We start from the raw sequence: 14,549 nt of genomic DNA, 5'->3' as shown, positions 1-14,549 counted from the left end.
AAAGACTTTGGTGTTTGGCCTTGTGGGTACAAACCACTAGAGCCAAGAGACGCATGTGGCTGCAGGTTGCTCAACAGGCACAGACACCACGTTGGGTGCACAGTGACCTTCCCGGGAATACGGTGCAGACGTTCACATCCTCAGAGTTTTGAAAGGCACAGTAACATTTACAGCACTTGTCACGAAGGCCTCTTTGAAACAGCTGAACGCCAAATTGGTGGTGGCACACTGCACCTTACTTTGAGTCTGGCGCTCAGCTGACATTTGCCCCAGATAAAATCATCTGCTGGATATGCTCCTAGCAAGAAATTGCAAGCAGGCTGTTCCTTTGGGAAAAGTCTCCGTTCCTCCCTGTGTATTCCTGCAGGGTGTTGATGGTTGGTGAGCACAGTACTTTTCATTCAGTTTTCTGGCCTCAAGCATCCTAGTTTTCAAAGGGGTAAATAATTATTTCCCATCAGGCCCCATTGTCAACGTGGACACGCAGCCTGTGTTAGCAGCACCTTCTGCCGGGGCGCAACGAAACACATGCGACAAACTAGGCGTTTCCATGAGGACACTTTGGTAAATGGCGTTGTTGCATGAGGTGATGTGCTTATACAAGACAATGCCTCAGTCAGGCCTCGGTGATGGTGCCCCTTTTCAGAGGCCTAGCAATGGTATACCATCCTATAGGAAATGTGTCCTTCATTATGGGAGTGGAGGGATTTAAAGTCACATTTCTGAGAAAGGTTAAGTGTTGACAGCTTTGCGTTCCTAGATTCAATTGCTAGCTTCGGGTAGGTCTCAGGGCAGCTGAGAGCTTCGCCTGAAGGCTGACATGAGTTGTACACGAGACCATCCAACCACCAATGTTCCTGAGGCTGGTTTCCAGCAGTGCAGATCTAGCTCCTCGCTGGAGCTGGCTGTGTTTTCCCCTGCCTTCTGCAGGCATAGAGTTCAGCCCAATGACCCATGTGGCTCAAAGTTGCTCCGAAGCCACTGATGACACTTCGGGGTCCACTGTGTTCTTCCATGACCAGGGCCAGCCGTGAGAGTCCTCACCACCCTGAGAGGCATTTGGGCATTAAACTACTCCATTCACTAAGGCTTCTTGGAAACAGCTGCACTCCAGCACTGATCACAGCACACACCAATCTTCCTTGCCTCACATGGGCAAATTTCATTACCATTAGCCAACAAGGCTGTGGGATGAGAAACTAGCAAGGAACTGCACACACTCTGGTGCTTTCTAGAAAATTCTCTCTGCCTCACGTTGCTTCTCAAGGCAATTCTGGGGTGAATGCAAGTTGGGCAACAGGACTGTTTCTCAGGCAGCTCTGAGGATGCAGCTCTCCAGTTTGTCAGTGGGGCAAATGTTGCTGTTCCAGTTGGCCTTCATTTTCACGTTGACACCCAGCTCAAGTATCTGAACTTCACAAGCAGGCAAGAGACACATGCCACACACATGGGCCCTTCCATGAAAGCACTTGGCAAGCAGGAGTTTCTCTTGAGGTGAATGTTGTGAGCTAGTGAAGGCCTTAGTTTCACCTATGTCACTGTGGATGTTGCAAAGGCCTAACAATCTTCAGAGGATGAGAGCACATTTGTGCAGCTGGACCAGAAGTCGACGTGCTGCTTGCGAAAGCAAGACATCAGCTGTGAATTCTGAGAAGCCTTTTAATCGCAGGTTGATTCCACCTCAGCTCAGGTTTACAAGCCGAAGTCCCCTTGTATTGCAGAGAAGACCAGGGAGAAAAGTGTTCCTGAGGATTCTTGTAAGCTCTGGGTATCTATCTCTCTGATAGAGGAAACACTTTGTTGCCTGGCCTTCCACATACCAAGAGCCCAAAGACCATGGGGTTGGAGGTCACTCAGATGGCACTGATGACACTTTCAGTACACAGTGACTTCCTCGCAAAACGGTGAAGATGGGAGGGTCTTCAGAGTTCTGAAAGGCACACCTGCATTACAGCACTTCAGTGGCGAAAGCCTCGGGTCAACTTGTGACCATCAACTTTGCTGATGAAAGCACTGCCCCTTACTTTGGAGTATGCCGCTCAGCCGACATTCGCCTTAGCTGAAGTATTTTGCTGGATGAGCTCCTGGTAAGGAATTTCAGGAGCACTCTTCTTTCGTAAAAGCTTACTTTTCCCCCTGGGGAATTACTTCAGTGTTTCCAAAATGGGTGACCCCTGTGCTTTTCCTTCAGTTTTCTGGCCCCAAGACTCCTTCTCTCCAAAGGTGCAAAGAATGCTTTACCCCTCAGTCTCCAGCTTCTACGTGGACCCACAGCCTGTAGAGCAGCACCTTCTGCCCAGGGACAAGAGAGCCATGCAACACACTAGGCACTCCCATGAGGACACTTTTGTAAGCAGAGGTTCTGCGTGAGGAGACCTGCCTAGGCAATATAGTGCTTCAGTCAGGCTTGGCGCCGTTGGAACGTTTAATGGCCTAGCAGTGCTTCGGGAAAAGTGTCCATCATTTCGGTCTGGTTCTAAAGCCACATTTCTGCTTGGGGGAAAGGGTCGACACCTTTGAGTTCGTAGAATCAATGCTAATCACCGTGTATGATTCAGTGCATTGCAGATCTTCGAGGGGAATCTACATTCATTGCACATGACACCGTCCCCCACCCTGTTCCTGAGACTGGTTTCCAGAGGTGGAGATCTGGCTCTCCGCCAGAGCAAGCCGTGTGTTGCCGTGTCCTCTGCATGCATAGAGTGGAGCCCTTGCTCAGCAGCCACAGATGACACTTTGGGGACCCCGTGTTCTTCCGTGACCCGGGTCCAGGCACAAGAGAACTCTCAGTCCTGAGAGGCCTACCAGCGTTAAAGCAGTACATTCACTAAGGCTTCTTGGGAACAGTTGCACTCCAACACTTTTCATGGCACATGCAGACGTTCCTTTAGCAGTATGTGGACAGGTTTGCTAACCACTAACCAGAAGGCTTTGGGAAGAGCTCCTGGCAACGAACTATACGCACCCTCCTTCTTTCAAGAAATCCTACTCTCTCTTTGCCTCCCAGGGAACACCTACAATGAATACAAGACAGGCGAGACATGACTGTTTTTCATGGAGCTTTGAGGACACAGTTCTCCGGGTTGCCAACAGTGCAAATTCGCTTTTCTCATCTGGTGCCATTTTCACACTTGATACACAGCTCATGTAGCTGAAGTTCCCAAGCAGCCAAAAGAGACACGTCACTCACGGGACCCCTTCCCTGAAAGCACTTTGGAAAGCAAGTGTTCCTCCTGAATTGCGCAAGTTAGCGAACACCTTCGTTTGGCCTAGGTCACGGTATATCTTGCAGAGGCCTACCTAGCAATCTTGCGAAGACGACTGCCCATTTCTCCCGCTGGGTCTGATGTCGAGGTGCTGCTTGAGGGAGCAAGAGGTCAGGTGTGAATTCCGAGAACCCATGAAAGCACGGTGTTTTCCTCAAGGCAACTTTGGTTTAGAAAATTAGTCCCCCTTGCATCGCCCAGAAGCCCTGTTAGAAACGTGTTCTTCAGGCTTCTTCCAAGCTCTGGAAATGTAGATCTCCGATGGAGGAAATACTTTGGTGCCCGGACTTGTGCATAGAAAACACTGGAGCCAAGAGACACATGTGCCTGGATGTTGCTCAGCAGGCACAGACGTCTCTTTGGGCGCACAGTAACATTCCCGGGAATATGGTGCAGACGCTCGCATCCTCAGAGTCTTGAAATGCACAGCAGCATTTACAGCACTTGTCGTGAAAGCCTCTTTGAAACGGCTCACCACCCACTTGGCCGGTGGGACACTGCACCTTACTTTGAGTCTGGTGCTCAGCTGACATTGTCCCTAGATAAAGTCATCTCCTGGATTTGCTCCTTGCAAGAAATTGCAAGCACGCTGTTTCTTTGGGAAAAGTCTCTGTTCCTCCCTGTGTATTCCTGCAAGGTGTAGAAGGTTGGCGAGCACAGTGCTTTTCATTCAGTTTTCTCGCCTCAAGCATCCTAGTTTTCAAAGGGGTAAACACTTCTTTCCCATCAGGCCCCACTGTCAACATAGGCATGCAGCTTGTGTTAGCAGCACCTTCTGCCGGGGTGAAAAGAAACACATGTGAGAAACTAGACGCTTCCTTGAGGACACTTTGGTAGGCAGCGTTGTTGCGTGAGGTGACATGCTTATATGAGAGAATCCCTCAGTCAGATCTCGGTGATGGTGCCCTTTTCAGAGGCCTAGGAATGATATACCAAAGGGAAAATCTGGGCTGCAAGTCTCAATTAGAAATATGGGATTCTGCTATAGTGACAACGGGTGGTCCCTGACCTGTATTTTCTGAGACTAGAACCTATGTGTTGGATGACCAATTCATGAGTTGAACAAAAGAAGACCTCCTACAAGGCAGTGTATATGTTCATTACACATATGGCACTTAGGGCTAAGTACCTTAAGGACTACAAGAAAAAAAAAAGGAACACATGAAGCATATATGATAAGGAGGCACCACAGTCCAGAGCACGAGCTCTGGAATCACACAGGCTTGCTTCAAATCCTAGCTAAGCCACTACCATCTGTATACCTTGAAGAACAGTCAAAGGTTTAAATGTTGTTTTACCACATTTTGAAAAAGTGAAGAAAGAACCTATCTGCCAAGAAGGGACATCGTGTGGTGCAGCATCCAGTCAGGTCAGGGCTCTGCATCCCCTGCTCAGAAACCTTCACCACCTGCCTCATGGTGATGCTGGCAGCTGAGCAGCCCTGGAGGAGGTGCTCCTGTCTCCAGGTCTCGCAGAGAAGCTGTGGAGGTCGCTGGAGAAGGCTGGCCACAACCTTTCAAGCTCTGGGTGCCTCCTGCACTCAGCTCTGAGCAGGCTCTGGCCTCTGGGCCCTTTGCGGGGGAAGGGCCGGCAGATACATACGCAGGGCTGAGGGGCCTGCAGATCCTGTGCCCAGGCAAGAGGATCTCTGGAGAAGGCGGCTTCCACACTCCCCAACAGTCTCCACATGGTGGCCCATCCGGTGCCAAACACCTGCCACCCACAGCGAGAAATCCCAGCCACTAGAAAGTCCAGAAGGGGTTGGGCTCTGGGGCCCCACCATTTGCCCTTGGGCTGGCGTTTCTCTACGGGCTGGGCTTGCATACGCCCCCCCGCCCCACCCCCTGCCCCTCCCGCCCTTTCTCTGTGACAGGTGCAATGGACATGTCACAAGCACCAGGCTGAGCCATCCAGTGTCCAGTGCGTGCTAGACCTTGAGAGGAGATGAAGCTAAGGAGAAGCTCTCCCAGTTTCACACTCTATTCTTGGATCGCTTGGCACACAACCGGTCCTACATGGGCAATTTACCATGCAAATTTCATACCTGGCTCCGCCTCTGCCCCGCTGTGGGGCCCCAGTGGGCTGTCACCCGCTGGTTTTGCCCTGCTCGGAGGCTGCCACATCTGACCGGGACCACCCTGCTGCTCCAGTGCCTGCCTTCTGCCCTGAGCAGGGAGTCAGTGTCAGGAAGCTGGTACCATCCAATCACCTCCCACTGAGGAGAGGGGGGCTGGGGAAAATGGGCAGAATGGAAAATGACAGCCTGGGAAGGAGGTGAGGAGAGGGAGGTGAAGGTCCCATCCCATGTCATGGTGTCCTCTGCCCCAACCGCATGCTGCTCCCTGCTGCTGGAAAGGCCAACAGAAAAAGGGCTGGGTGAAGACCACCGGCCCAAAGCACCAGGCTCACTGATGTCTGGGAAGGAGCTGCAGCGTGAAGAGTCTTCAGGCGTCCCATCAGGAAGCTCCTCTTGGGGCTTCCCTGGTGGCGCAGTGTTTGAGAATCCGCCTGCCGATGCAGGGGACACGGGTTCATTCCTCCATCTGGGAAGATCCCACATGCCGCGGAGCGGCTGGTCCCGTGAGCCATGGCCGCTGAGCCTGCGCGTCCAGAGTCTGTGCTCTGCAACTGGAGAGGCCACAACAGTGAGAAGCCCGTGTACCACAAAAAACAAAAACAAAAACAAAAACAAAAACAAAAAAAAGAAGAAGCTCCTCTTCCCTGCTATCTACCAGCAGTAGGCCCTGCAAGCAGAAGATTCCCCTGCCACTTTTTCTGCCGCTGCCAGGGCTGAGGTCGCCCCTGTCGGGGAAGGAGGCACTGACATGGGATCCAGGTGAGCTGCCCCCTCCTCCTAAGCTTCCGTGTTAGCTGCTGACAAAAACCCAGGCACCTTGGAGAACACTCAGTGTCAGGGGAAAAATATCCCCAAGAATATAAGGAAGGTTCAGCCACTGTCCCATGAAAAAGAACCTACAATACCCACCTGCATAGATTCTACCCCTCCTTTATACTTACCTACCCCTCTTCCAGTCCCTACCATCAATCCCCCTATTTTAACTGGGCCCACCCCAATTTTTAACCAACGCTTTGACCCCCAAACCAACCCTCAGCCCATATTTGTGACCTCTCATGGGCAGCAGAGGACCTCTCTCCCTAGTGCTTCTGTTTTCTACAGCTACCCATTTATGGCTTCAGCTCCTGTTTTCCCCAGACCCCCATTTATGGCTTCAGGTCCTGTTTTCCCCAGACCCCCATTTACAGCTTCAGCTCCTGTTTTCCCCAGACCCCCATTTATGGTTGCAGTTCCTGTTTTCCCCAGGCCCCCATTTATGGCTTTGGCCATCATCGGTGCTTCAGCAGGCGGCAGCTCTGACACTGTACCCATGGATACCACACCTCTTTCCCAGGCTGTCATAGTCCATTCGGCTCCCGTTCTCCCCAGCCCCCCATTTACGGCTTTGGTCGTCATCGGTGCTTCACCAGGCAGCAGCTCTGACACTGTACCTATGGACACCACAACTCCTTCCCAGGCTGTCATTTTCCAGTCTGCCCCTGTCTCCAGGCAGAACCAATAGGCATTTCACAGGGCTGTTCCTAGTTCTGGGAACACACCACCCAGTGGTAGCAATACCTCAGCCCATGCCTCAACTCATTTACATACAACACCGGCCAACAGATAGACCAACACTTCAAGCTTCCTTAGACCCAGGTCTCCCGTCTCAAGCCACATTGGGGGCCAATGATGGGCAGAGGCCTAACGAGTATTTTCTACTGGTAAACCCAGCAGCCTCAGCATAAGATAAAGTTCTAGTCGCTCCTGCAGCCTAGCCACTGTGAGTCAGCATCACGCAGTCAGCTTTGCCAGCTTCCCTATTCGCCACCACCAGCAACATGCAGCCGGCCTTTGGCAACAACCCAGGCATTCTCCCCAGGGCTGTGTCCGTTGCTACTGGCTTTGAAGTTGCCACCAGGATGCCCAGTACTGGGGACAGTAGCTCACTCTTTGCCGATACCACAGCGGGCCCACCGTTCATTGGACCTGCAGCCCCTATTGACAGTGGGAGCCTTGGAGTCGGTGTGTCAGCCCCAGGTCTCACTCATTCAGAGGCATCCAGACCACTTAACTTTGGGGCAGTACTACGTGGGGCACCCAGCACCACTTCTGTCCCTACTTTGGCCAGACAACCTGCCATCTGCCTGACCACAGCAAGGCTGCTGCAGTAGGAGGGGCAGGCACCGTCCCAGCATTTGGGAACATACCTGATTCCACCTTAAATCCAAATACCTGGGGCCTACCTGCGCTGAATACAGGTGGTACGGGGATGGCAGCGGACAACACCATCCCCACGATGGGAGGCCCTAGTGTTTCCACTTTCCGTCACTGCACACAGGGCCCATCTGGATGTAGAAAATCTACATTTAAAAGTTCCATCACCAAGGAGAAGAAATCTGTGTCAAGGGACATGTCAGTTTCCACCTTCCAACAGATCACACCACATCTGTTGGAGTTGCAAGTGTGGTTACCACCCGCGGGTTTCAACACACTTCTAGTTCTACCTTATTTCCAAGCACAAGAGGCCCACCTGCCCACAGGTGGCCATCTAGGAGGGAACAACATCATGCCCACGACTGGAGGACCTGGTATTCCCGCTTACAACTGGGACCCACCTGGCCGATACACAGGTGGTGCGGATGGAGGGTACAACATCTCACCGGTGCTGGGAGACCCTGTGTCAATAACTGCCATCAGACTTGGAACCCATCTGTGCAGAGAATGCGGGGGGGCATGGGGGAACAGCACCACACCTGCTGTGACTGGATACACTTCTGGTGCCACATTCATACAAAGCACCTGCCCCCCCCCCCCCACCCGTCAAAACCCAGGTGGTGCCATGGGGGATAGCACCATCCATATTTAGAGAGGAACTTCTTCTCTCAGGAATAACACTGGGGTCCCCAAGTCAGGACACCCCTCTGACTTAGACGAGCCAGCATTGTGTTTGGAGGCCCCTGGTCAGGGCAGCTGTGCCTGTGCTCATAGGAGTCTGGCAGCCTCATAACCTGCCCAGGTCTTCATAGGAGCCATCAGCTAATTCCTTTCTTCTATGAAGAAACTCAACAAATGAAGAGCAGATCTTATTCTGCAAACTGTGTGTAACCATGAGTGGACTTTGCCTCACTGGAAAGCGGCTCAGCCCCTCTAAGTGAAACTTAACCTCCTCTCTTCCTACAGCAAGCCGGAGGACCATATCTCAGGGCTGTGCAAGTGTGTGTGTGTTGGACAGTGAGGAGCATATGAGCCCACTTCAGAACTACACCAGACTTGAGAAGTTCCAGTTAGGAGAATGGAAGAGAGCTGGCTGTATCATCCACTGTGCCATCCCTGGTTTGACAGTTAACTTGGCGGACCCAAGGTCCCGGCCAGTGACTGGGATGTGGAATTAGGCACACATTACGGCTGCATGCACTGAGTCCTGAAATCTGTTTCAGTGTAACGAGTGACAATCAGGAAGAACTAAGGTCCAGAGGAGGAAGAGATGGGGTGACTCACCCTGGCTTCTCCATATGTCTCTCAACAACAAATGTGAAAATGATACCTGTCATTGGACAGGGAGGAAAAATTAGACACTATGTGTTCATTACCAGAGTGTGCAATGGCAACAAAAAGGATGAGAAAATAGCTGAATGTGTTCAGTCTGACACTCATACAGATAACCAGTCAGGCAAACATAACGACAGGAGAAAAAGCTCACTAGATGTCAGAACTGCTGCCTCTCGAACAAGCAAAGTTTCCAGCCAGAGACGACGCTCCTCCATGGCCCGGATACATTCCATGTAGATCGAGGTGCCCATCACCAAGGCAGCAATCGAAATCATCAGTGCTGCCCAGAAAAGCAGTCCCATGCCTGTGATAGAAGCCTTAGATAGTGTGCTGGAAATTCTAAGAACCACTGAATTATATTCACCACAATTCGATGCTAAGGACGATGATCCTCATGCTATTGACCTTGTTGGGGGCTTAATGTCTGATGTTTTGCGAAGACCATCCAGGAATGAGTATGTTCTTTCAACAAAAAACCTTCAACTCGGGCCATGGAAAATGAGGAATCCTGGGACTTTGATATTTTTGAACTGGAGGCTGCCACTGATAAAAGGCCTTTGATTTATCTTGGTCTCAAAATACTTGCTCGCTTTGGAGTCTGTGAAGTCTTAAAATGCTCTGAGACAATGCTGAGATCGTGGCTGCAAATTATCGAAGTCAATTATCATGCTTCTAACCCCTACCACAATTCTACACATTCTGCCGATGTGCTTCTTCACACCACTGCCTATTTTCTCTGCAAAGAGAGGATAAAGCAAACTTTGGATCCACTTGATGAGGTCGCTGCCCTCATTGCAGCCACTGTCCATGACCTGGACCACCCCAGGAGAACCATCTCCTTCCCGTGCAATGCTGGGAGTGAACTGGCCATTCTGTATGATGACACTGCTGTGCTCGAGAGCCACCACTCAGCCTTGGCCTTCCAGCTGACCACTCCTGATGATAAATGCAACGTCTTTAAAAACATGGAGAGGGATGACTACTGGACACTGCACCAAAGTATTATCGACATGGTCTTAGCCACAGAAATGACAAAGCACTTTGAGCACGTCAACAAATTTGTCAATAGCATCAACAAGCCCTTGGCAGCATTAGAGGAAGATGGGGAAACTGATAAAAATCAAGAAGCCATAATCACTATGCTCAGAACTCCAGACAACCGCAGTCTGATCAAATGAATGCTAAGTGTGCTGATGTGTCCAATCCCTGCCGACCCCTGGAGCAGTGCACTGAGTGGGCTGCACGTATCTCAGAAGAATGTTTTTCTCAGACTGATGAAGAGAAGTGACAGGACTTGCCTGTGGTGATGCCAGTTTTTGACAGAAATACCTGCAGCATCCCCAAATCTCTTTCACTGACTATTTCATCACAGACATGTTTGCTGCTTGGGAAGCCTTTGTAGACCTGCCTGAGTTAATGCAGCATCTTGACAACAATTTTAAATACTGGAAGGGACTGGACGAAATGAAGCTGCGGCGCCTCCGCCCACCTCCTGAATAGTGGGCGACACTGACTGGGGCCCTGAGGCTGTGTCCCTCCAGTCACTTGGGATTCCTAAGGGCAGTCAGAGTTCCTTGCTCCTTTCATCCCCTGGTCTGCAGAGCCTGTAAGAGCACACACGGACGTCGGCAACCTTCTGTAGCCACCATCTGATGCCACTGCCATAAAGTGAGACTTGGTCCACTAAAGGTACCTGGGCCTGCTGCGGGGGCTCTTCAGAAAGTCACGTGAGGACCACGGTTTGCATTCGCATCCATTAAAACATGAGCTCGGGACTGCCCCCGCAAAGGATGGAGATGGATTTCCTGCCAGTGACAGAAAGTGTCTTGTTACAATTTCTCTCAGTTATGTTCAGCACTTAAGAACAGCTAATGGCAATCTGATCTTTTTTCACATCATAGAAGGTGCAATCACTCACTTTGGAACACTCCGGAAAGTGACTTCTCTTTTAAAATTGAACAGAAAATGAAGACAAAGAAATTTTGAAGTTGATTATTAATATCAATTATTAAAATGTTTTATTTTATTAGAAGTTCAATATTTTCTATGAATTTAAAAATACTTCAAAGCCAAAGCCAACTTTAAGTGCCATGACCACATTTACATGATTCATATTCATTAAATATGCATTACTTCGTGTACAGACCTATTTTCATAATGCAAATTTAAAATATAAAATGACACATTTTTACTGCAAAAAACAAAAAAACAGAAAACCACACTGAAGGCTAGATAATCCCTGACACATGATAAGGAACCACACTTTATGACTGTACTTTTCGAAAATGTTGAAATGTCTTTTGGGGCATCTTTTTATTCAATTGAGAGTTAGGCCAGTCATCTTCATACATTCCCACTACACCCAGAGATGATGGATTTGGCATCCAGGTTCATGTGTCTGGAGAAACAAAGGAAGAGTTCATACCTGCTCTGTAATAATTGAAAACTTAAGTTGACCTCAAATGTACCATGCTACTTAAAATAGCAGAAAAGATCCTCTTTAATAACTGGCTTGGCTCTGAGCTAACCCACTAAAATATCACATCACAAGAGTTATAATTGTGCCCAGTTCTGGCTGACCCTAGAGTTCTGCTGGGCCTCCACTAGATTTCATAATGGCAAAATTCCTGAGTCTGTGCAGCCTCTCTTCCAGTTGGAAGGGAGAACAGAAACCCATGTACATTATCTGGTAGGTTGCCAGTAATAAATGCTATGGAGATTAAGCAGTATATGGTGAGGTAAGATTGTGGGCAGAGAGAAGCAAGGCTTTCATCTTAAACGGTAGACAGGATAAGTCTTACTGGGAAGGTGAAATTTGAACAGCCTAGAGGGCGGCAGATGAGTCAGACATCTGAGGGAAAAGCATTCCAGATCATGGGAATAACCTGTGCAAGGACCAGAGGAAGGATGCCAGTGTCCTCAGGGAAGAATCAGTAAATAATGTGGCTGGAATAGAGTCAGCAAGTAGGAGGGAGGGAAGGAGGAAAGGAGGACAGAGAAGATGTGTGTGGAATTCCCTGCATCACCATTTATTGATTGACTGATCACAGTTAATTCAACCTTCAAGTGTTTCAGTGAACTCTGTGCTTTTCCTGTGGCCTATTGACCTCTCAAGTGTTTTGGAAGGATAAAATAATGTAGGGAAGTGACTTAAAAGCCATTGTTACTGTTCGATACATAAGGATAGATGGATAGACAGGTAGATATAGATAGATACATAGATAGATAGATAGAGACATGATAGAGAGATAGAAAGAGAGCGAGATAGATAGGCAGATAGAGCGATAGACAGAGACAGAGAGATAGATAGATATAGACAGACAGACAGATAGATAGATCAATAGATAGATAGATAGATAGATAGATAGATAGATAAATAGAGTTAAGGACTGAATTTCTGTGCCCAGCCACCCACCAAATTCATATGTTGAAACCCTATCCCCTTATGTATGATGGAATTAGAAGGTGGGGCGTTTAGGAGGTAATTAGGTTTAGAAGAGGTCATGAGGGTGAAGCTGCCATGATGCAATTAGCTCTTATAAGAAGAGGAAGACACACTAGAGTTTTCCCTCTCCACCATGTGAAGAGACAGCAAGAATGTGGCCCTCTACAAGCCAAAAAAAGAGGACTCACCAGGAACTGGATTTGCCTTGATCTTGGACTTCCCAGACTCTAGAACTGTGTGAAACGTCTGTTGTTTAAGCCACTCAGTCTATGATATTTTGTTATAGCAGCCTAAGCAGACTGACACAGATAGGTAACCAGGGAGATAATGATAGATAGATAGATTTACATACATACATTCATACTTACTTCAATGACAGATGGAGATACTGCACATATATGTATACTTAATGAATTCCTTAGAAAGCTTTCACTTGGCAATTCAAATGGGAGATCCCCTTTTTAAAGGGAGCACAGAAGTGGTTACTTTTATGAGGTACACACGTGGAAAAATACAACTCAGACTAAAAATGCATAGCACTGAGCCTAGTGCAACATTTATGAGATTAGACCTGTAAAAACAAAGAACACCATCACAGAGAGGCTTCCAGACTCCTCCAGGCACCCAGGCGCCTGATTCATTTACTCTAAGTTGTTTGTTACGGTTCCAGAGGATCAAAACTCCTGCTCCCAAACCTTTTCTGTTTTTTTTTTTTTTAGATTCCATATATGTGTGTAAGCATATGGTATTTGTTTTTCTCTTTCTGACTTACTTCACTCTGTATGACAGACTCTCTAGGTCCATCCACCTCACTACAAATAACTCAATTTCATTTCTTTTTATGGCTGAGTAATATTCCATTGTATGTATGTGCCACATCTTCTTTATCCATTCATCTGTTGATGGACACTTAGATTGCTTCTATGTCCTGGCTATTATAAATAGAGCTGCAATGAACACTGTGGTACATGACTCTTTTTGAATTATGGTTTTCTCAGGGTATACGCTCAGTAGTGGGATTGCTGGGGCAGGACAGGAATAAAGATGCAGATGTAGAGAATGGACTTGAGGATATGGGGAGGGGGAAGGGGAAGCTGGGACAAAGTGAGAGAGTGGCATGGACATATATACACTACCAAATGTAAAACAGATAGCTAGTGGGAAGCAGCCACATAGCATAGGGAGATCAGCTCGGGGCTTTGTCACCACCTAGAGGGGTGGAATAGGGAGGGTGGGAGGGAGGGAGATGCAAGAGGGAGAGGATATGGGGATATATGTATACGTACAGCTGATTCACTTTGTTATAAAGCAGAAACTAACACACCATTGTAAAGCAACTACACTCCAATAAAGATGTTAAAACAAAACCCAAAAAACTCCTGCTACCTTGCTTCAGAGAATCTCCTGCCCTTGTAGTCAGAACTGCCTCCCAGAAGCAGGGTTGATATCCAGGTTGCTTCTAATAGTTCTACACCTTCTGTCTCTGGTGCCTGGCAATATTACCAGGGACAATTTTTAATGTTATAAATTCATACTTCTTGGCTTTTTATTTTTAAAAAATGGCCTTCAAATCTGAAAACAACAATCCTAAGGCAAGCATTTAACAAATGTATGAGAGATTTAAAGATAATTTTGAATTTCATGTTTTGATGCATTTATACAGTTGAAGCTATTTCTAAATAAATAAAAGTATTTTTTAATGAAAATAATACATGAACATGATAGCAACTCAAATAATACTGAAATTCAACCCGTCTAACCCCAGTTCCCCTCTCCAGAAACAGTTTTCGCTACTTCAATGTCACCCCCATAATTCTAAACATGTTTATCCTGCTAGATCCATTTTAGATCCATGTTAACACTCTAACATGAAGGAGGAAGATAAACTCCTACCCCCACCACTACTCATCACTCTTCTTTTCCAATACATCATATTCATGTTATTACTCATGCTGCTTCTCTTTTGTAACTTCATGGAGTTTTGCTAGCTTTACTGATGGGAGAAGTGGTAGCATAGTAGCTAAAAGCACTGGATCTGGACATGGACCACATGGCTCGGAAGCTTTCTTCCTCGGTTAATTAGCTCTGCAATCCTGAGTAATTCATAGAACCTTCCTGGGCTTCTGTTTCCTCACCTGTAAACTGAGGAAATGGATGATACCCATTGCATGGAGTTGCTCATGACGATGCAAATAATAATAAGGCATTTGCAGCCTTTAGTATCCAACACGCA

The 14,549-nt window shown here is 48.0% G+C and overlaps 1 protein-coding gene and 1 pseudogene across 11 annotated transcripts in view; one reads left to right on the top strand and one right to left on the bottom strand.

Moving 5' to 3' along the window:
* Nucleotides 1-5,158: 5,158 nt before the first annotated feature.
* Nucleotides 5,159-14,549, bottom strand: part of LOC136794050 (uncharacterized) — a 147,363-nt gene continuing 137,972 nt past the window's right edge. For 10 of the 11 annotated variants that reach the window (XR_010840257.1, XM_067031797.1, XM_067031786.1 and 7 more), the window contains 2 exons: nucleotides 10,565-10,676; nucleotides 5,159-5,894 (listed from right to left, as the gene is read on the bottom strand). The gene's annotated coding sequence lies outside the window, so the exon portion shown is untranslated. Of the gene's footprint in view, nucleotides 5,895-10,564; nucleotides 10,677-10,862; nucleotides 11,270-14,549 lie in introns of those variants that run through there. The other variant, XM_067031819.1, reaches the window with a different exon arrangement.
* LOC131745471 (high affinity cAMP-specific and IBMX-insensitive 3',5'-cyclic phosphodiesterase 8A pseudogene) lies at nucleotides 8,857-10,371 on the top strand (annotated as a pseudogene).

This window comes from Kogia breviceps, chromosome 1, assembly GCF_026419965.1.
Source record: "Kogia breviceps isolate mKogBre1 chromosome 1, mKogBre1 haplotype 1, whole genome shotgun sequence".
Classification (NCBI taxonomy): Eukaryota; Metazoa; Chordata; class Mammalia; order Artiodactyla; family Physeteridae; genus Kogia; species Kogia breviceps.
This window is presented reverse-complemented; position numbering and strand designations above follow the sequence as displayed.